The 21,518-nt window shown below is 45.5% G+C and overlaps 1 protein-coding gene across 4 annotated transcripts in view; it reads right to left on the reverse strand.

The window, feature by feature from the left end:
* LIN28B (lin-28 homolog B) overlaps positions 1–21,518 on the reverse strand; it is a 203,312-nt gene that overhangs the window by 32,612 nt on the left and 149,182 nt on the right. The window lies entirely within an intron of this gene.

Consider the following 21,518-nt stretch of genomic DNA (forward strand, 5'->3'; position numbering starts at 1 on the left):
GACTTTATGGGCTGTGACTCTACTGTGTAGGGGGTAATCCAGCCTGGGCATAGCAGAATGAGATACAAGCAGCCATCCAGTCGGAGATGGTACGCTTAGAAATCGGACATCCCAATTTGTTTGGATTGAAGGAGATAAAAAGTTGAGGAGCAGATCTGTGTGTTTTAGTGCGTTCTAAGTAGAAGGCCAAAGCACGTTTACAGTCCAGGATATGAAGAGCTGATTCTCCAGGATAAGAATGAGGTCTTGGAAAAAACACTGGAAGTACAATGGATTGATTGAGATGAAGTTCTGAAACCACTTTAGGTAAGAATTTAGGATGAGTACGGAGGACCACCTTGTCATGATGGAAAACTGTGAAAGGTGAATCAGCAACTAACGCTTGCAGCTCACTGACTCTTCGAGCAGATGTGAGGGCAATGAGAAACACCACTTTCCAAGGGAGGTATTTGAGATGAGCCATAGCCATTGGTTCAAAAGGAGGCTTCATCAATTGAGCAAGAACAACATTGAGATCCCAAACCACTGGAGGCAGTTTGAGAAGTGGTTTGAGATTGAAAAGAGCTTTCATAAATCTGGAAACCACAGGATGAGCAGAAAGGGGTTTCCCTTCGATAGGCTGATGGAAAGCAGCAATTGCACTAAGATGGACTCGAATGGATGTAGACTTGAGGCCGAGGTAGGTAAGTGCAGAAGATAATCCAAGACAGAAGACAAGGAGGTAGCTTGAGGCTCCTTGTTGTAAGAGATGCACCAAGTAGAAAATCTAGTCCATTTTTGGTAGTAGCATTGTCTAGTAGCAGGTTTTCTGGAAGCCTCTAAAATGTCCCAAACAGGTTGAGAAAACTGAAGAGGAGTTATGTTGAGAGGTACCAAGCTGTCAAGTGTAGAGATTGCAGGTTGGGATGAAGTAGAGATCCTTGACTGTGTAAGCAGAGATGGAAAAACTGGTAGAAGGTATGGCTCCCTGCTGCCAAGTTGAAGAAGAAGGGAGAACCAAGGTTGCCCGGGCCACTGATGAGCTATTAAAATCATGGTGGCATGATCGTTCTTGAGCTTGACAAGAGTCTTGAGAATCAGAAGGAATGGAGGGAACGCATACAGAAACTTGTTCTTCCATTTAAGAAGAAAAGCATCCGCCTCCATGCGGTGAGGAGAGTATATCCTTGAGAAGAATTGAGGCAATTTGTTGTTGTGGGGAGACGTGAAGAGGTCTATCTGAGGGGTCTCCCACAGAGAGAAGATGTGATGAAGAGGCGACGAATTGAGAATCCATTCGTGAGGTTGTAGAAAGCAACTAAATTTGTCTGACAGACAATAGTTCTTCCCTTGAATGTAGACAGCTTTCAAGAAAATGTTGTGAGAGACAGCCCAAGTCCAAAGCTGCAGAGCTTCTTGGCAAAGAGGGAGAGAACCTGTGCCTCCCTGCTTGTTGACATAGTACATAGCGACTTGATTGTCCGTTCGAATGAGAATGACTTTATTGTGAAGATGTTGAAAAGCTTTTAGAGCATTGAAGATAGCTCTGAGTGCCAACAGATTGATGTGACATTGACGATCCGTGTTGGACCATGGGCCTTGAGTATTGAGACCATCTAGATGTGCCCCCCAAGTGTAGGTTGAGGAATCTGTCATGAGAACCTTCTGATGAGAGGGTGTTTGGAACAGCAAGCTTCTGGAGAGACTGGAAGAGAGCATCTACCAGTGGAGAGACTGCCTCAAAGGAGTCACTGTGATGTGTTGGGAAAGTGGGTCGCAAGCCTGCACCCACTGAGATGCCAAGGTCCACTGAGGAATTCTGAGGTGAAGTCTGGCAAAAGAAGTCACATGAATTGTAGAAGCCATGTGACCAAGCAGTACCATTATGTGTCTTGCTGAGAGTGAAGGAAGGGAAGACACCTTGCGGCAAAGCTGAAGGAGAGCATCCAGACGTTGCTGAGGAAGGAATGCTTTGAGTTGTACAATGTCCAGGACAGCTCCAATGAACTGTAGGTTCTGAGAGGGATGGAGGTGGGATTTGGGAAAGTTGATTTTGAACCCCAAACTTTGTAGGAACCAGGTAGTCTGTTGGGTTGCTACAATAACCCCCTGAGATGTTGAACCTTTGATGAGCCAGTCGTCCAGGTATGGGAACACCTGAAGACCATGGTTCCGCAGAGCTGCTGCAGCAACCACCACTATGCACTTGGTGAACACTCTTGGAGATGCCGCCAGGCCAAAGGGTAGCACTCTGTACTGGAAATGCAGATTGCCCACCCGAAATCTGAGGTACTGACGGGAGGCTGGATGAATTGGAATGTGAGTGTAAGCCTCCTTGAGATCTAGAGAACACAACCAATCATTCTGATCTAGAAGGGGATATAGGGATGCCAGGGACAAATTTGAGAGCCCTGAGATCCGATATAGGGCGCAGATCGCCCGTCTTCTTTGGAACTAGGAAGTAACAGGAGTAAAACCCCCTGGTTACATAGAAACATAGAAATAGATGGCAGATAAGGGCCATGGCCCATCTAGTCTGCCCACCCCAATGACCCTCCCCTACCTAGCTCTTTGAATAGATCCCACATGTCTATCCCATTTGGCCTTAAAATCAGGCACACTGCTGGCCTCAATAACCTGAAGTGGAAGACTATTCCAGCGATCAACCACCCTTTCAGTGAAAAAGAATTTCCTGGTGTTCCCGTGCAGTTTCCCACCCCTGATTTTCCACGGATGCCCCCTTGTTGCCGCTGGACCCTTGAAAAAGAAGATATCTTCTTCCACCTTGATGCGGCCCATGAGATACTTGAATGTCTCGATCATGTCACCCCTCTCTCTGCGTTCCTCGAGTGAGTATAGCTTTAATTTATCCAGCCATTCCTCGTACGGGAGATCCTTGAGTCCCGAGACCATCCTGGTGGCCATTCTTTGGACCGACTCAAGTCTCTGCACATCCTTGCGGTAATGCGGCCTCCAGAACTGCACACAGTACTCCAGGTGGGGTCTCACCATGGATCTATACAATGGCATAATGACATCAGGCTTACGGCTGACGAAACTCCTGCGAATACAACCTATGATTTGCCTTGCCTTGGATGAAGCTTGCTCCACTTGATTGGCAGTCTTCATGTTCTCACTGACGATCACCCCTACGTCTCATTCTGCTTCAGTTTTTGTTAGGATCTCACCATTAAGGGTGTAAGTCTTGCATGGATTTTGGCTGCCCAGGTGCATGACTTTGCATTTTTTGGCATTGAAGTTGAGTTGCCAGGACCTAGACCAGCGCTCCAGTAGTAGTAGGTCGTGCATCATGTTGCCGGGCATTCAATCTATGTCCGTTGTGCTTTTGCCCACTACATTGCCCAATTTGGCGTCATCGGTGAATAATGTCATTTTACCTCGCAACCCTTCCGCTAAGTCTCTTATAAAGATGTTGAAAAGGATCGGGCCCTGCTGTTCCAAGGGAACTTCCTTGATGGCATGGAGACGAAGCAGAGCTTGAGCTTCCTGAAGAAGAAGGGCGGTCTGGGAAGGATTGGAAGGATACTCTCTTGGAGGAAGCTTCAGTGGAATCTGAGTGAAATGAAGACAGTATCCTTCCCTGATGATTGACAGCACCCAGAGGTCTGATGTAATGGTCTCCCACTGATGGTAAAAATGATGGAGATGACCTTCTATGGGAAGAGGAGAGAACAGAGGCAGAAAGATGGAGGTTATGCTGTGTTTGAGACAGTCAAAAAGGCTGAGTAGCCTTGGGTGCAGCAGAAGGCTGAGGTTTCTGTTGCTTCTGCTGCTGCTGTTGTGATTTCTTAGGAAGTGCTCGAGTGTAAGGAGCTGCTCTGGGAAGATAACGCCTCTGATAGGATGGAAGAGGTCGAGAAGGTTTGGTAGGAACTGGCTTAGGCTTGAGTATGACTACGAAAGTAAAAGATTTCTCATGCTCAGACAACTTTTTGGTGTCGACCTCTATAGATCCATCAAAGAGGTCATTGCCCTCACAAGGAATATTGGCCAAACAATCCTGAATGTTGGGGTCCATATCAATAGCGCAATCACTACTGAGAAAGCAGTGACCCTCGAGGAAAGCTCAAAGGCATCATAAGATGACTGCAGAAGGTGTAACCTGAGTTGTGCTAGTGTAGCAATGACTTGCTGGAACTCTAAAAGCCTGTGCTGAGAAAGGTCTTTAGTAAAACCAGGGAGTATTTCAATAAAATATTTGAAATAAGTAAGAAAGATGAAATTATAATTCAAAACTCTGGAGGCCATCATCAAATTTTGATAAAGACAATGGCCAAACTTGTCCATGGTCCTGCCCTCTCTGCCAAGAGGTATGGTAGCATAGACCCTGGAAAGATGACTCCTCTTCAAGGAAGATTCCACAAGAAGGGACTGATGAGATAGTTGAGAGTTCTCAAAGCCCTTGCAATGTACAGTTCTATACCTCAATTCCACCTTGTCTGGAACAGCAGGAATGTAATAAGGAGTCTCCAGGTTTCGTTTGAAAGTCTGGGAAAGAAGCCTGTTAAGAGGGAGTTTGAGAGACTCCATAGGAGGCTGAGGCAAACCCATTTCCTCTAAATACTCCTTAGAGTACTTAGAACCAGAGTCCAATTTAAGATCCAGGTCCTCAGCTATTTGACGGAGGAAGGAGGAAAAAGACAACTGATCTGCAAGAGAATGGCCTCGAAAGGGACTTGACCTCGAGGTGCCTCGAGTAGAAAACAAAGGCGAGGCCTCTCTGGAGTATTGATATCCCAGCAAATAAGCAGACTTGGACGAGTCACTGGGAGAAGCGGAACCCTCAGGTTCTGCTATCAGTGTCCTTGATCGAGGGGTTGGAGGCCTCGAAGTGCTGCCTGGAAGCAGGTCGTGTTCGAGGTCGAGGAGACTTCGCCCTATGCCTCGAAACAGGCTATGCCTCATGTGAGGATAAAGGGCTGGAAGCTGTAAATCGAAGACGAGATCCCATAGACTCAGTTGTTTGGATCAAGGTATCTAGAAGCACTCCCAAAGACTCGGCTCCTTGTATGGAGTGTGATGATTCCAGACCAGACACTTGCAAAGACTGGACTCCTTGCATAGAGCATGTAGATTCAGCTCGAGGCACAGGCAAGGACTTGATTACTTGTGAGACTGCTGAGTGCCCAGGCTGGAGTATATTTGGTCAGTAACTGAACAACTCCCGTTCCAAAATGGTCTGGATGGTAGCCTGCAATTGTGGATCCAAGTCTGAAACTGGACCACTTACTGAGGCTAAAGGCTCCAAAGATGAAGGATGCTTTAGCTTAGAGGAATGCTTCTTGGGCAGTTTGAGAATTACCGCTGGAAGCATCTGCTGAGGTATCTGACCTGAGGGAAGCTCAGGAGAAGACTTGGCAGATTTACTCGAGGTCGAGGACAAAGTCGTGGAAGCAGGAGGATACCCCGTGGCAGGCTTGACTGAGTCGGAGGTCAAAGTTGAGGAGGTTTCCATACCAAAAATCTTCTTCACTTGCACTCGACGACGTTTAAGGGCTCGAGGTTGAAGGTAGCACAGCAAACACACGACTCCGGGCAATGGTCAGGCCCCAAACACTGAAGGCACCAGTGGTGTGGGTCAGTGAGGAAGATCGCATGCTGACACTGGCTACACTTCTTAAAGCCCGTGACTGGCTGGGACATAGAAGGAAAAATAGCCGCCGGGAAATCAAAGCCCGCAGGCTGAAGGCGTGTGGCAAGGCCCACCATCACTCGACGAAAAAACAATGAAGAATTCTACTTTTTTTTTAACGAAATAAAAGAAGCACAGCGACACAGTAATAAAGAAATAAAACTCGAGCCACGCTGAGAGAAAGTACGAAGCGAGCTAAGTTCAGCACAGAGCTTCAAAGACAGACTTCTCGGCTCCGTGGAAAACTTCTGAGTTTCTTCAAGCAAGTCTGCTTGCGAGGCTGTCTGCACCCGGGCTCCGTGGATGACGTCACCCACATGTGAGAATAGGCTGCGTGTTTGTCCTGGGATAATGCTGGATATGAGTAAGTATCAGGAGGGATAATGCAGATGGTAGACTCAATGGGAGAGGAAGAGGGAAAGGGGGAGAGAGAATAGTTTTTTTCTATCCTGTCCTTCCCAAAGAGCTCAGAATGGGTTACAGGTCAACATACACAATATACAATTAACAGGTGCAATTTGCCACAGTTACAGGACAAGTTTTCATCCTAACTCAACACATACTAGGGATTCTAATATCAATATCCATAATATAAAGTATAAATATGCCTTTTTAGTTAGTTTTATTTCTATATATTTACTTAATATAGAATTCATTGTTGGAGAATTTATATAAAGAGCATTGGTTACAGGTTCAAAGCAGAATTCAATATAAAATCTTGTTTCTGGTATTTAAAGTTATTGTGTCGGGGGTTACCATTATATTTCAGCTCATTCATCCTGCAGGAGAGCAGAGCAATACGGGGGGGGGGGGGGGGGGAAGGGGGGAGAGAGGATAACTGGAAGGTATATATTTGAACAAGTCTGGAGAGAAGCTCAATAACAGATTACAGATCCCATTAGGATACGTAGAGGAGAGGGAAGGTTGGTTTCTAGTCTGCATGGTGTAACAGGTCTCAGATCGCTTCAGAAAAGCGGTAAAAACCTTCCTTTTCCAATGAAGTCCATCAAGCCTTCCAGGGACCTGATCTGTGGGGTTGGCGGTTCCATATCTTTGGCAGGAATTGGGTGTAGGAGCATTTGTATGTTGTTTCCAGGTATAGAGGGTATCCGGAGGGAATGCTGAGTTGTTTCTCATTTTGTGACTAGAGTGAGCATCTGGTAAGTGTGAAGTTGCAGTTTGGTGGATATATATTTTGGTACCTTGTGGTGGAAGTTTTTGAAGGCCAATGTGAGGCCCTTAAAATAAAAATAATTTGTCAGCTGGTTAAAATTGGTTGTGCTATTTCCACTCCCTTCCCTTATGTGTTATTGGGTCAGTTGTTATTCTGTAATTTTTTTACATCAGATTTCATGTATCGTTTTCCCTGCTGACTGAACGCTGCCTGGATGGTTTACTGAAGGATAGTAAATATAATCATTCTTTGGCTCCTTACAGCAAATTTAAAATAGGACTTAAAACCTATTATACCTAAGCATTTCATGCTGAATAAATGTGGGATGGTGCCTTGGTTGGTGGCATGGATAGATAGTAACTATGTTTTCCCCCTTCTCTTTTGAATAATTATGCTTATACAGTGTATTAACTTTTTATTTAAAGATGCATTTGATTTTTGAATATTGACTAACTCCTAATCGCCCTGACAAGACTACCAAGTCCTTTTCATTCAGATATGATTACTACTAATCAGATTTAATTGTCCCTTTCTTGTATTTCTGTCCTATCAAATTTTGTATTTCTTCCCTTTTTCTGCTTATGTGAATAATTTGTTTTGTTTGTCAGTTAGTATTTGTTAACCCATATTGATATAATTTTTTTGTGTCCACTACTTAGGGCTCCTTTTACAAAGGTGCGTTAAGGCCTTAACGCACAGAATAGCGTGCGCTAAATTGCTGCACACGCTAGCTGCTACCGCCTCCTTTTAAGCAGGGGGTAGTTTTTCAGCTAGCGCGCGCTATAGCGTGCGCTAATCTTGTACATGCGCTAAAAACACTAGCGCACTTTAGTAAAAGGAGTCCTTAGATATCTGATAAGTGTTTTATAACATTTTAAATAAACTTGAAACCATTTGTTCCTTTGTTCTTTGTCTGCCCACTGTTTTTTAGACTGTAAACTGCTTAGATATTTTGATGTTGACTTTACGGTATATCAAAGTTGATGATACAGAAAAGTACTTAGCCATAAACATCTTACGAACAGTCAATGCCCCTGTATCGCTCCATGGTGCGACCTCATCTGGAGTATTGCGTTCAATTCTGGTCTCCTTATCTCAAGAAAGCTATAGTGGCGCTAGAAAAGGTTCAAAGAAGAGCGACCAAGATGGTAAAGGGGATGGAACTCCTCTCGTATGAGGAAAGACTAAAACGGTTAGGGCTTTTCAGCTTGGAAAAGAGACGGCTGAGGGGAGATAGGATCGAAGTCTACAAAATCCTGAGTGGAGTAGAACGGGTGCAAGTGGATCGATTTTCCATTCCGACAAAAAAATTACAAAGACTAGGGGACACTTGGAGTTACAGGGAAATACTTTTAAAACCAATAGGAGGAAATTTTTTCACTCAAGTTCTGGTACAAACGAAGACACAACCAACATACCAGAACCTGAACAAATCTTCAATGGAAATCAAGCAGAAAAATTAACATCCATGGAAGTGAGCCTTGATGATGTACACAGGCAGATAGAAAAACTTAAAACTGACAAATCCCCGGGTCCGGACGGAATCCATCCCAGGGTTCTGAAGGAATTAAAGGAGGAGATAGCGGAACTACTGCAGCAAATTTGCAACCTATCCTTGAAAACAGGCATGATCCCGGAGGATTGGAAGATAGCCAATGTCACGCCCATCTTTAAAAAGGGATCAAGAGGTGACCCGGGAAACTACAGACCAGTGAGTTTGACTTCGGTTCCGGGGAAACTGACGGAAGCACTGATTAAAGAACACATCGATGAACATCTGGAAAGAAACGAACTTTTGAAAACAACCCAACATGGTTTCTGCAGGGGGAGATCATGCCTAACGAACTTATTGCACTTCTTCGAAGGAATTAACAAACGGATGGACAGAGGAGACCCCATAGACATCATATACCTTGATTTCCAAAAAGCCTTTGACAAGGTGCCTCACGAACGTCTACTCCGGAAACTGAAGAACCATGGAGTGGACGGAGACGTACATAGATGGATCAGAAACTGGTTGGCGGGTAGGAAACAGAGGGTAGGGGTGAAGGGCCACTACTCGGACTGGATGGGGGTCACGAGTGGTGTTCCGCAGGGCTCAGTGCTCGGGCCGCTGCTATTTAATATATTCATAAATGATCTAGAAACAGGCACGAAGTGTGAGATAATAAAATTTGCGGATGATACAAAACTATTTAGTGGAGCTGGGACTAAAGAGGAATGCGAAGAATTGCAAAGGGACTTGAACAAATTGGGGGAATGGGCGGCGAGATGGCAGATGAAGTTCAACGTTGAGAAATGTAAAGTATTGCATGTTGGAAACAGAAACCCGAGGTACAACTATACGATGGGAGGGATATTATTGAATGAGAGCAACCAAGAAAGGGACTTGGGGGTAATGGTGGACATGACAATGAAGCCGACGGCACAGTGCGCAACAGCCGCTAAGAAAGCAAATAGAATGCTAGGCATAATCAAGAAGGGTATTACAACAAGGACAAAAGAAGTTATCCTGCCATTGTATCGGGCGATGGTGCGCCCGCATCTGGAATACTGCGTCCAATATTGGTCTCCGTACCTTAGGAAGGATATGGCGTTACTCGAGAGGGTTCAGAGGAGAGCGACACGCTTGATAAAAGGGATGGAAAACCTCTCATACGCTGAGAGATTGGAGAAACTGGGTCTCTTTTCCCTGGAGAAGAGGAGACTTAGAGGGGATATGATAGAGACTTATAAAATCATGAAGGGCATAGAGAGAGTAGAGAAGGACAGATTCTTCAAACTTTCGAAAAATAAAAGAACAAGAGGACACTTGGAAAAGTTGAAAGGGGACAGATTTAAAACGAATGCTAGGAAGTTCTTCTTTACCCAACGAGTGGTGGACACCTGGAATGCGCTTCCAGAGGGAGTAATAGGGCAGAGTACAGTACAGGGGTTTAAGAAAGGATTGGACAATTTCCTGCTGGAAAAGGGGATAGAGGGGTATAAATAGAGGATTACTGCACAGGTCCTGGACCTGTTGGGCCGCCGCGTGAGCGGACTGCTGGGCATGATGGACCTCAGGTCTGACCCAGCAGAGGCATTGCTTATGTTCTTATGTTAAGCTCTGGGACGCATTGCGTAGCTAGTTTTAAGAATGGTTTGGACAATTTTCTGGAAGAAAAGTCCATAGTCTGTTATTGAGAAAGAAATAGGGGAAGCCACTATTTGCCCTTCATCAGTAGCATGGAATGTTGCTACTCCTTGGATTTTGGCCAGGTACTGGGGACCTGGATTGGCCAACGTGAGAACAGGCTACTGGGCTTGATGGACCGTTGGTCTCACCCAGTTAGGCTATTCTTATGTTACATAAATACACTGCATTGAAGACAGATTGAAAGCCCATCACTGTTCCCAATAGTGGCCAATCCAAGTCACAAGTACCTGGCAAGGGCCCCCTTTTATCAAGCCATATTAGGGTTTGTTAGTTGTTTGGGATTTTTTTTAAATCACTGCCTGCTGCAGTAAAAGCTCTGACGCTCTTAGAATTCCTAGGTGGTAAAAAAAAACTAATGTGGCATGATAAAAGGGGGCCAAGATCCCAAAAGAGTAGAATGGATTTTACACCCCTTATCCAGGGAATAAACAGAGTCTCTTCTTGTCTATCTTAAAAATGGTTAATGGACTTCTTTTTTTTTTTTAAGGAACTTGTCAAAAAAATTTTAAACCTGCTATGCTAACTGCTTTTACTGTAATTAATTCCAGAGTTTAATTGCGCCTTGGGTCAATAATTATTTCTTCCAATTCATTTACTTAATACCTTCATTGTGTGCCCCCTAGTCCTTGTATTTTTTGGACAGAGTACATAGGTGATTCACCTCTACCTATTCCACTCCATTAAGTATTCTATAGACATCTATTTTATCACCCCTCAGCAATCTCTTTCTTCAAGCTGAAGAACCCTAACCTCTTTGCAGTTCCTGTGGTTGGCAACAAGGATGTTTTGTTAATGTCTGGGCCAGAATACTTGGACCAGATGGATCAATTGTTTATCATCGCGTGTTAAAAATTTCAGTCAGATGTCATAGTGATGATGTATTTAAAGCACAAATATAGCATGAACAGCTAGCTAAAGAACAGACCCGAGTCTCATGCAGACATCACACAGACACATGTAAAATACACAAATACAGTTCACAAGGAACTTGAAACAGAAGTATTTTATTTTATTTTATTTTTTTTAGACGGTGTAATGACAGTAAAAAAGCGTGACTCAAAGAAACTGCAAAATCAACTGATTCCCTTCTCAATAAGTCAGCTATACTAGGAGTGATTTTACAGGGTGGGCCACGGAAAAGTAGATGAACAAGCAAGTGGATTGTTTTTATTCAAAATGGTCCCCGTTCACGTCTATACACCTTCCACAATCACTATTCGCTGTTCCAGGGAGAACACCATCTTTCAGGCACCGGTATTAGAGGTGGGCTACTTTTCCGTGGCCAACCCTGTATAACAGAGCACCTCTGCAAAAAGCCCTAAAAAGCATCTCTCTTATAAAAGCAACATAGGCATCTATATACCTTTATAAAACAGACACCCCAAACCAGTCCTGCATTCTCTAACACATTTATACCTCTTCCAAAAAAGATGCAAATTTTGTACATATGCGTGTGTGATATGGATGCAGAGGATAGTCTACCTGGGGAAAGTGGGGGAGATTAAAAAACTGAACCCCTCCCAAAAAAAAACTCCAAACAAAGAACAACCCAGCTTTGAATAAGACAAGAAGGCTCTTGGGACAGGAAGATATGAGGGCGAGCCTGAGATTGTATCTACAAGGTTCTGCAATCCTTATCCACTAGCAGTGTGTTTCAGAAAAGAAACCCGACAGCAAAGCAAAAACACAGTGGATGTGTGCTTGGGTTCTGGTGTTAAGCCCCGACACAATCAGTGTCCCAGGTTGGGCTGGGCAGGGTCAAGGTAAGCCTAAAATATCCTTGATGTGCCCTGAAGCTTCAGCTGTCAACAGAAAAACTGGTACAGAGCCAAATTTTGTTATCATCCGTGTAAACAAAACATATTGTCACAAAAAAGCATAAGGCATTTCTATGGCAACAGCCATTTGGCAGAGCATCCCCAGAGCAACCAGCGAGATTACAGGAGGGGGGGAGGGGAGAGGACAAGAACACGTTCTGACCCAAGAATTCTCTTTATTCTACCTTTATAATAGCAATGCGGCATTACAGAACAAAAGCTGATGAATAATTTTGAGACAAAGATATAGGAAAAGAAGTTATTTATTAATATACAAATAATTAAAAAGTGAATTTTTTTTGTATATGGCTGATGACAAGGCTGGCTATAACACCTTAGTAACTACGATAGTGGTTCTAAAAATATTTATTTATTTACTGTATTTTTCGCTCCATAAGATGCACTTTTTCCACCCCAAAAACAGGGTGGAAATAAGGGTGCATCTTATGTAGCGAATACCATGCGCCCCCACCCCCGGTACCTTGATGTAATCCTGGTGGTCCAGCGCTGCATCAGCAGGCCCCCCTTCTGACGGCCGCCTGAATCCCCATCTGCCGGGCAGGCACCGCCCGAATGGTGTCAGCTCAGCCCAGCACTGCATTAGCAGGCTCTCCCATCTGCCGCAGAAGTGAAAGGCAGGCGCGAGCACTGAGTGCGCCTGCCTGGTCCTGCGCTGCTGCCCAAATGGTGCTGCTGGCTCTTGCGAGACTCGTGGGAGCTGACAGCACCATTCAAGCGGTGGCGCGGGACCAGGCAGGTGCGCTTGGGGCTCACGTCTGCCTTTCACTTCCGGCACAGATGGGGGAACCTGCCGATGCAGCACTGTAACAAGCTGACACCATTCAAACAGTGGCACGAGACCAGGCATGTATGCTCGGGGCTCGTGCCAGCCTCTCATTTCTGCGGTAAATGGGGACTTGGGCGGCTATCCAGCAGGGGAGGCTGCCGATGCAGCGCTGGACTGCCAGGATTGCATCAAGGTACCGGGAGGGGGGCCCTCCTGCAAGAATTAAATTAATCAGGAGGCTTCTCAGCCCTGCAGAAAAGTACCCTGCATTAAGATACTGGGGAAGGGGGGGGGGGGCCCTCCTGCTGGAATGGAATTGCAGTAAATTAATCACTAATTTAAATTTACAACAAATGTACAGCTGAGGCAAGAGACCTTGTGCTGGACATGTGAATTGCTTTAAAAAAATTTAAAAAGAGGAAATAAAAATGTAAAGGTATTAGAGAGGTGCTTTTTCCAAAGCTGAGCAGGAAACGGACAGACTTCCCTGCCTGCCCTGTGCCCTGTCCTGTCTGCCCTGTCCCGGCCTACCACTAGACCACAAGAAGGGGTCAGGGTGCAGAGTCTGGCAAGCAGTGTGGGGTTGGGTTCAGAACCTGGCAGGGAGAATTTGTTTCAGAATTAGTTTTTTTATCTTGTTTTCCTCCTCTAAATCTAGGGTGCGTCTTATGGTCAGGTACATCTTATGGAGTGAAAACTACGGTATATACCGTCTATCAAAGCGGTTTACATACAGATACTCAAGCATGTGCAAAATACAAATTACACTTGGAATGGACCTTATTGCTAATATGCTGCCAGTATTCAGTTATAGCTCTTGAAAAAGGGCATATTTTCTCATTATTCCCTGAGAAAGCCAATGTAGTGGTGAAATGGCCACCGTCACAATTTCAAGATATATATCTGTTCAGAGTGTAATTTGTATTTTGCACATATTTTGAACATAAAATTTTAAAATGGGTTTTGAGGACCAATGAGCAATATTGCACCAAGGATATCTGCCAGATCCAAATGAATCATCCATGCTAAGTTGGTCGCTGAGGTCCTTCCCCTGTTTTTTTAAATAGAACTTTTAATTGAAAGTGGATTGTTATATTAAGCTGAAGTGAATACGCTGGTCACTTAGATTCCTTACCAGTCCTACCACTGTTTGGCCCATTTTTATCATTTCACCCCATAAAAGATCTGCATAGTTTCATTCTTCATTGTCTCATTTGTTCCTCAGTAGTTTATGGAGGAATTTCTCCAAGGGGGGGAAGGGAGCAAATTAATTTTTTGTATTACCCAACAGAGCTTTCTATGGAGTAGGTAGTAATAGGAATGGTGACACAGTAGCAAGCAGCAGTGAGTACCTAAAAAAAAAAAAAAAAGACAGGGGATGGGGCACAAATACCTCCTCTTCCCCCATTCCTTTCAAATTGTATAAAACAAGCACTGAAGGAAAAATTATGTTCTTACCTGTTAATTTTCTTTCCCTTAGACGCAGCAGATGAATCCAGAGACCAATGGGATAGCCCACATCTACCAGCAGGCGGAGATAGAGAAACTGATTAACAGGTGGTCCTATTGGCTGGCACTCCTCCTGTTTATCCAGTATAGCTCCTTGCCCAAGCATCCGTAACCATCAATAGGCATAGCATGTAAAAAACTTCTTTCCCATAACAAATCTCAAAATGCAATAATACAGAAAAAAACCTGCCATAATAACAAACTGCGAAAGTTGCAAAAGAAAAAACCGAGAGGCAATATCCAGAAAGGGTGGGGCTCTGGATTCATCTGCTGCGTCTCTTGGAGCAGCGCTTTCGGTTTTGGCACATGCTATTTCGCCTACCCAAGGCTTCACGAACGTTTTAGGTGATGTGGGCGGTGGTACCGTTTTGGCGCTACCAGGCGATTCATCTAATTTCTTCTTGACTGCCTGCTTGATTCGGACGACACGAAAAGGGTGGTATCTTTTCCTCAGTTCTTTACACGTGCATCTTCAAATTTGCACAGCGCTCTTTTCTCCTGTACTATTTATAGGTATATCGGGGTAATGTTTTTATTCATATAGGAGAGACATGTGTTTCTTTCCGGAGACTTGGGCGTGGGGTTTCGGTCTCAGATTGGTATTCTTCTTCGCTTACTATGACCAAGAGTATGGGATTCTGTATAGTTTCTGGGATCCATATTGCTGACTCCACTGGGAACCTCGGCTTGCCGATTCGGAGTCCATAGAGAAAATGTAAATATACTCCCAGGTTGTCTGCAGAAATGTGTAACCCCGAGAAACTAATTCAGCAGAATGGGATCCAGCCTGCCCAATGCCCCCGTCTCGGGCACCATGCAGTAAGTGGAACAACGTCCCTTAGTTCCCGAAGAACTACAAGAACTGTCATGAGGACCAGTAACACTGAAAAGGGAAATACAAAACATAGAGACTCCAAGAACGAACTGGAAACCTGAGGAGGATGCAAAGATGCAAGCATCCTGAAAAATCTTCACAGCCCCCTGACCTGACATTATAGCGTCTTCTCCCTCATGAGAAAGCCTGAAGAGTCATTGGAAGAAGTCAAGATCCCCTCAGAATGAAGTGCAGAAGGTCAGGGAATGGCAGGATGAGAACTGTAGGATCTGCAAGAAGATTCTCCTAGGAAAAATCAAGGTTCACAATGTAAAGAGGAATATACTGGAACCATGAAAACAGTACTAACCCCATGCAACATGAGCGAAATACGTATGTCCTTTAAAGTGAATACGTACTAGACTCAATCAAGATGCTGCATCTACCGCACCGTGGAAAACAACAGCATCCTTACAGGTATCAGACAAAGCTCACATCGCTAATGAAAGCTTCAGGGATGAGGCTAACAGCCACATAGCGCGTGATCCTCCGCGGGTTTGATAGAATAGGTAACTGGCTCCTGGTTAAAAGGAGCTGTACAGCCCTTCCTGTCTGGTTGGGGGGCCTGTCTAGCATGTGCCATGAGAAAATGGTGACAGGAGAAACCAGTGTGATAAGCATGGAAATCTGAAGTCCAGGCCTCCTCAGAAATAGAGAAAGAGAGTCCTGGCCGCAGGAAGATGCGCAGTGTCATTATGCCCATAGAGACAGCCCGAACTTGGAAACTGCTTGTACTACCTTTAGGCATATATATCCTGTGCCACTATTAGACACATGCAGCTCAGCACAGAGGCCCAAATAAGGACAGTTACCAACAGACAAAGGCTCAATCTGCAGGGACCCCAAGAGAGACAATGAGATACCTGTGTGAAATACATGGCACTATCTTACTGCTGATCTCACCGTGCCATGAATTGCCGTATGTCGCCCCAGTCCGGAGACAAACCGAGACTGGGTGACCTAGCCCAGGTCAGAGTCTCTCTGGTAAACCCCTTGAGTGCTAACCCCAGAGTCCGATTAAACAAGCAGCTTCCTTCAAGGGAGTACAGCAGGAACACAGACATAGACACTTTCCCATGCTGCTCATCCACATCGAAACAAATGACACTGCCAGGAACGTGCCGGAGGACATAGCTAGAGACTTCAGAGCTCTGGGAGAAAAGCTGAAGCAGACAGGAGCACAGGTAGTATTCTCTTCTATTCTTCCTGTTAGGGGCAAGGGAAGGGATAGAGATGAATGCAGTAAGAGAGAGATGCTGAGGTGGAGGAGGGAATAGAAAATAATTGTTGGGTATGGTTGTCTGAATGAGAAGGAAAGAGATGGTGCACATGGGGAAATTAAAAAAGGGAAGAATTGTTGGGCATAGGGATGGTACCATCTAGTTGCAGGAAAACATGATCAGGGCTCTCACTGATTCTGCATTATGGTAAATTGTATTAATTATATTGTATACATTACAATGTAATAATAGAAATAAAGTATATAAATATAAAATGTAATAATTAGATTACATATTATGCACTTTATTGATTAAGTGCTTGAATTCCCTTCCCCCCCACCCCGGTTGGAAAAATTGTTTTGCATGAAACCAGTCCATGGTGCTACTTTGTATAAATCATTTGAAATCTCATCTAGAACACTGTGTCCACCGAGTCCTCATTACTTAAAACAGCAATAAGTGGCTTTAGTGTGCTTACGTGGCTTTTCCATCTGTGCCTATAAAAATGGTTACACTCTAAATTACTCCAGGGTGAATTTTGTGGAAATAAGCAGCGCAAAACCACCCTACAGAACATGCAGATTTCTGCTCACTGCCAGCATGGGGTCTCTTTCCCTCTTCCCCACAGAGATCGCGTGGCAGTAGGAGGAAATGAGCCACTGCATATAGGATCATTTCTTCCTCCTCTGCCAGCGTACAGGACCGGATTAATCAATAGGCCCGTGCCTAGGGCTCGAAACTGTGAGGGGGTCCCGCTGAATGAGGACGATTCACCTTGCCATTTTTTTTAAAACTGCAACGGCCCCCCTCCAGGCATCAACAGGTCCCCTCCACAGCAATGGCAATGGATGGGCCCCTCCCCCCCGCAGCAACGGCAACGCAGCCAGATCTGTTACAGGAAGGTCCCCCAATGACTACTTCTGCCAGTCCATCCCCCTCCAACGTCACTTACTTGCTCCGGAAGAAGTGACTTCGGAGGGGGATGGACCAACAGAAGCAGTCATCGTGGGACTTTCCTGTAACACATTCAGCCGCGTTGCTGTTGCTGTGAGGGGGGGGGGGCTCGTTACCATTGCTGCGGGGGGGGGGCATTGCTGTGAGGGGGTAACCCGTTGCCGTCAGCTGTTCTAATCCTGCTTTTGAGCAAAGAAGCTCAGCGGGCAGAGCCGGCAGCTGCAATGTTTGGAGGGGGAGAGAGAAAGGAGCATGGAAAGGTGGTGGAGGGAGAAAAAGGGGGAAGGGTGGTATGGAAGGGTTGAGAGAAGGATGGTATAGAAGGGTGGTGGAGGAAGAGAAAGGGGGCAGGGTGGTATTGAAGGGTGGTGGAAGGAGGGAAAGGGGCTGATTGAATTGGTGTGTAGGAGAACATAAGAAGTTGCCTCCACTGGGTCAGACCGAGGTCCATCTCGCCCAGCGGTCCGCTCCCGCGGCGGCCCATCAGGTCTGCAACCTGTGAAGTGGTTTCTGACCACTTTTATAACCTACCTCAAGTTCTATCTGTACCCCTCTATCCCTTTATCCTCCAGGAACCTATCCAAACCCTTCTTGAACCCCTGTACAGAGTTCTGGCCTATCACTTCCTCCGGAAGCGCGTTCCATGTGTCCACCACCCTCTGCGTAAAAAAGAATTTTCTAGCATTTGTTCTAAACCTGTCCCCTTTCAATTTCTCCGAGTGACCCCTAGTGCTTGTGGCTCCCCTCAGTTTGAAGAATCTGTCCTTATTTACTCTCTCTATGCCCTTAAGGATTTTGAAGGTTTCTATCATGTCCCCTCTAAGTCTCCTCTTCTCCAGGGAGAACAGCCCCAGCATTTTTAACCTGTCAGCGTATGGAAAATTTTCCAAACCTTTTATCAGCTTAGTCGCCCTCCTCTGCACTCCCTCGAGTACCGCCATGTCCTTCTTGAGGTACGGCGACCAGTATTGAACACAGTACTCCAGGTGCGGGCGCACCATTGCGCGATACAGCGGCATGATGACTTCCTTCGTCCGGGTTGTGATACCCTTTTTGATGATGCCCAGCATTCTGTTTGCTTTCTTTGAGGCTGTCGCACATTGCGCCGATGGTTTCAGTGATGAGTTGACCATCACCCCCAAGTCCCTTTCCAGGTTACTCACCCCTAGCAGTGTTCCCCCCATTTTGTAGTTGAACATCGGGTTCTTTTTCCCTACATGCATGACCTTGCATTTCTCCACGTTAAAACTCATTTGCCACTTTTTTGCCCAGTCTTCCAGTCTCGTTAGGTCCTTTTGTAGGTCTTCACAGTCTTCCGTGTTTCTAACCCTGCTGCAGAGTTTGGTGTCATCAGCAAATTTGATAACCTCACATTTTGTCCCCGTTTCCAGATCGTTAATAAATATATTGAATAGTAGAGGTCCCAGCACCGACCCCTGCGGAACTCCGCTCGTGACCCATTGCCAATCTGAGTATTGGCCCTTGACTCCAACCCTCTGTTTCCTGCCCGCTAGCCAGTGTTTGATCCATCGGTAGATATCCCCTTGCACCCCGTGGTTCCACAGTTTTTTAAGTAGCCGTTCGTGTGGTACCTTGTCGAAGGCTTTTTGGAAGTCAAGGTAAATGATGTCTATGGATTCACCCTTATCCATCTGACTGTTTATTCCCTCAAAGAAGTACAGCAAGTTCGTGAGGCACGACCTTCCCTTGCAGAAGCCATGCTGGCTCGACTTCAGTTGTCCATTGTTTTCTATGTGTTCGCAGATTGTGTCCTTTACCATTGCTTCCAGCATCTTTCCAGGAACCGAGGTCAAGCTCACAGGCCTGTAGTTTCCCGGGTCACCCCTTGATCCCTTCTTAAAGATGGGCGTGACATTTGCTATTTTCCAGTCCTCTGGGATCTCCCCAGTTTTTAGGGAGAGGTTACATATTTGGCGAAGTGTCTCTGCTATTTCGTTTCTCAGTTCTTTTAGTACCCTTGGGTGGATGCCGTCCGGGCCTGGTGATTTGTCGCTCTTTAGTCTGTCTATCTGTCTGAGGACATCCTCTTTGCTTACCTCTAGTTGTACCAGCCTTTCGTCGTGTTCTCCGTTTATAATCACCTCGGGTTCTGGGATATTGGATGTGTCCTCTCTGGTGAAGACCGACGAGAAGAATTTGTTTAACCTTTCAGCTATCTCTTTTTCCTCCTTTATCGCTCCTTTCCTGTCTCCGTCGTCCAGTGGTCCCACTTCCTCTCTGGCTGGTTGTTTCCCTTTCACATACCTGAAGAAGGGTTTGAAGTTTCTTGCTTCTCCTGCCAGTCTTTCCTCATATTCTCTCTTTGCCTTCCTGACCTCTCGATGACATTCTTTCTGGTGTCTTTTGTGCTCTTCCTGGTTTTCCTTAGTTGGATCCTTTTTCCATTTCTTGAAGGATGATTTCTTGTCACTTATCGCCTTTTTAACTGCAGATGTTATCCATGCTGGGTTTCTAGTTCGATTTTTTTTGCACCCTTTCCTAAACCTTGGGACGCACAGGTCTTGTGCCTCGAGCACTGTGTCTTTAAGCAGTGTCCAGGCTTCCTTTACGGTCTTCACCTTCCCTGAGTTGCTGTTGAGCTTTTTTCCTACCATTTTCCTCATGTCCTTGTAGTTTCCCTTTCTGAAGTTGAGTGCTGTCGTTTTGGTTCTTTTCACCTTTGATGTTCCCATGTTTAATTTGTACTGGATCATGTTGTGATCACTGTTCCCTAATGGTGCTATTACCACCACCTCCTTTGCGGGTCCTTCTAGCCCGTTGAGGATTAGGTCTAGCGTGGCATCCCCTCGCGTTGGTTCCGTGACCAGCTGCTCCATGAAACAGTCCCTTATCGCCTCTAGGAATTTAGTTTCTCTCGTGCAATTTGAGTGCCCAATGTCCCAGTCTATTCCCGGATAGTTGAAATCCCCCATAACCACCACCCTTCCACTTTTGCACTCCTGCCTCAGTTCGGCCTCCAGTTCCAGGTCGTTTGCTTCTGACTGTCCTGGTGGGCGATAGTACAATCCCAATTTGATGTCAGCTCCTTCCCCTCCTGTCAGCTTAACCCATAGTGACTCCAGACTGTCCGCCCTTATTGTTGTTTCTGTTCTGGATGAAGGAATGGAGTCCTTTATATACAGTGCTATTCCTCCTCCCTTTTTGTGTGCTCTGTCCTTCCTGTAGAGTTTATACCCTGGAAGGGCCACATCCCATTTGTTGTCCTCTGTCCACCATGTCTCTGTGATTCCTATTATGTCTATGTCCTTATTTCCGGCTATAACTTCTAGCTCCCCCATTTTAGTCCTTAGGCTCCTAGCATTTGTATATAGGCAATTTAAGTCCCAGTTTGTTACCTTTTCTTTTGTATCTACTCTTGATTTGTTGCTCCTGCTGGTCTCCTCACGTGTTGCCTCCTGTGGTGTGTCTATCCCGTCCTCTGCCCGCTTTTTTGTTCTTTGATAGCCCTCTGGGTCCTGCTGTTTCCTCCTTGTCTTACTCTTTATTTCTAGTTGCCTCTCGGGTCCCTGTGCTGCATCTTTGGGTTTGTGTCCATAAAGTGTCCATTTTGTCTCTAGTCCACTATCGCCATTTTCTGTTTCAGTATCCTTGCTTGATACTGTGGTCCGATGTGTCGAGGTCAGATCGACTATCGGCTTTCCCCTTGTTATCAGTTTAAATTCATGTCTATGCAGGGGAGAGGAAGGGGGGAGATTTAAGGGGAAGGATACTGGATGGAATTGGGTTGAAGGGAAAGAAAGGGGACAGATGCTGATGGAATTGGGGTGCAAAGAAAGGGGAGAGAGGCAGAAGGATCCTGGATGGAATTGGGTTGGAAGGAGAGAAAGGGGGCAGATGCTGATGAAAGTGGGAGGAAGGGAGAGGAGAGAGTGAAATGCCCGACCATGGGTGTGTGGGAGAGGGAAGGTTGGGAGAGCGATGCCAGACCATTGGAGGAGGGAAGGGAAGGTGATGGATGCCACACCAATGTGGGAGGGGGGGAAAGAAGAGATGGAAGGGAGAGGCAGACAATTTCTGGAAGAGGCACAGAAGGACAGAAGATGAAAGGAAGAGAGTGACAAGATGATGAGGAGAGCAGAAACCAGAGAAGACAAAAGTAGAAAAAAAAATTTCTTTCTTTTTTTTTTGCTTTAGGGGACATGCAAACAAGGTGGCCGTTTACAGTTTTCAAGTTATAAGAGTGAGTAATTAAGTTAGGATTAAACTAAATAAGTAGCTAATCTCCTCTTCCCCCCCCCCCTTTATAAACCTGTAGTGTGGATTTTAGCGCTGGCTGCGGTGGTAACAACTCTGACGCTCATAGAATTCCTATGAGTGTTGGAGATGTTACTGCC

Source organism: Geotrypetes seraphini, chromosome 3 (genome assembly GCF_902459505.1).
Source record: "Geotrypetes seraphini chromosome 3, aGeoSer1.1, whole genome shotgun sequence".
NCBI lineage: Eukaryota > Metazoa > Chordata > Amphibia > Gymnophiona > Dermophiidae > Geotrypetes > Geotrypetes seraphini.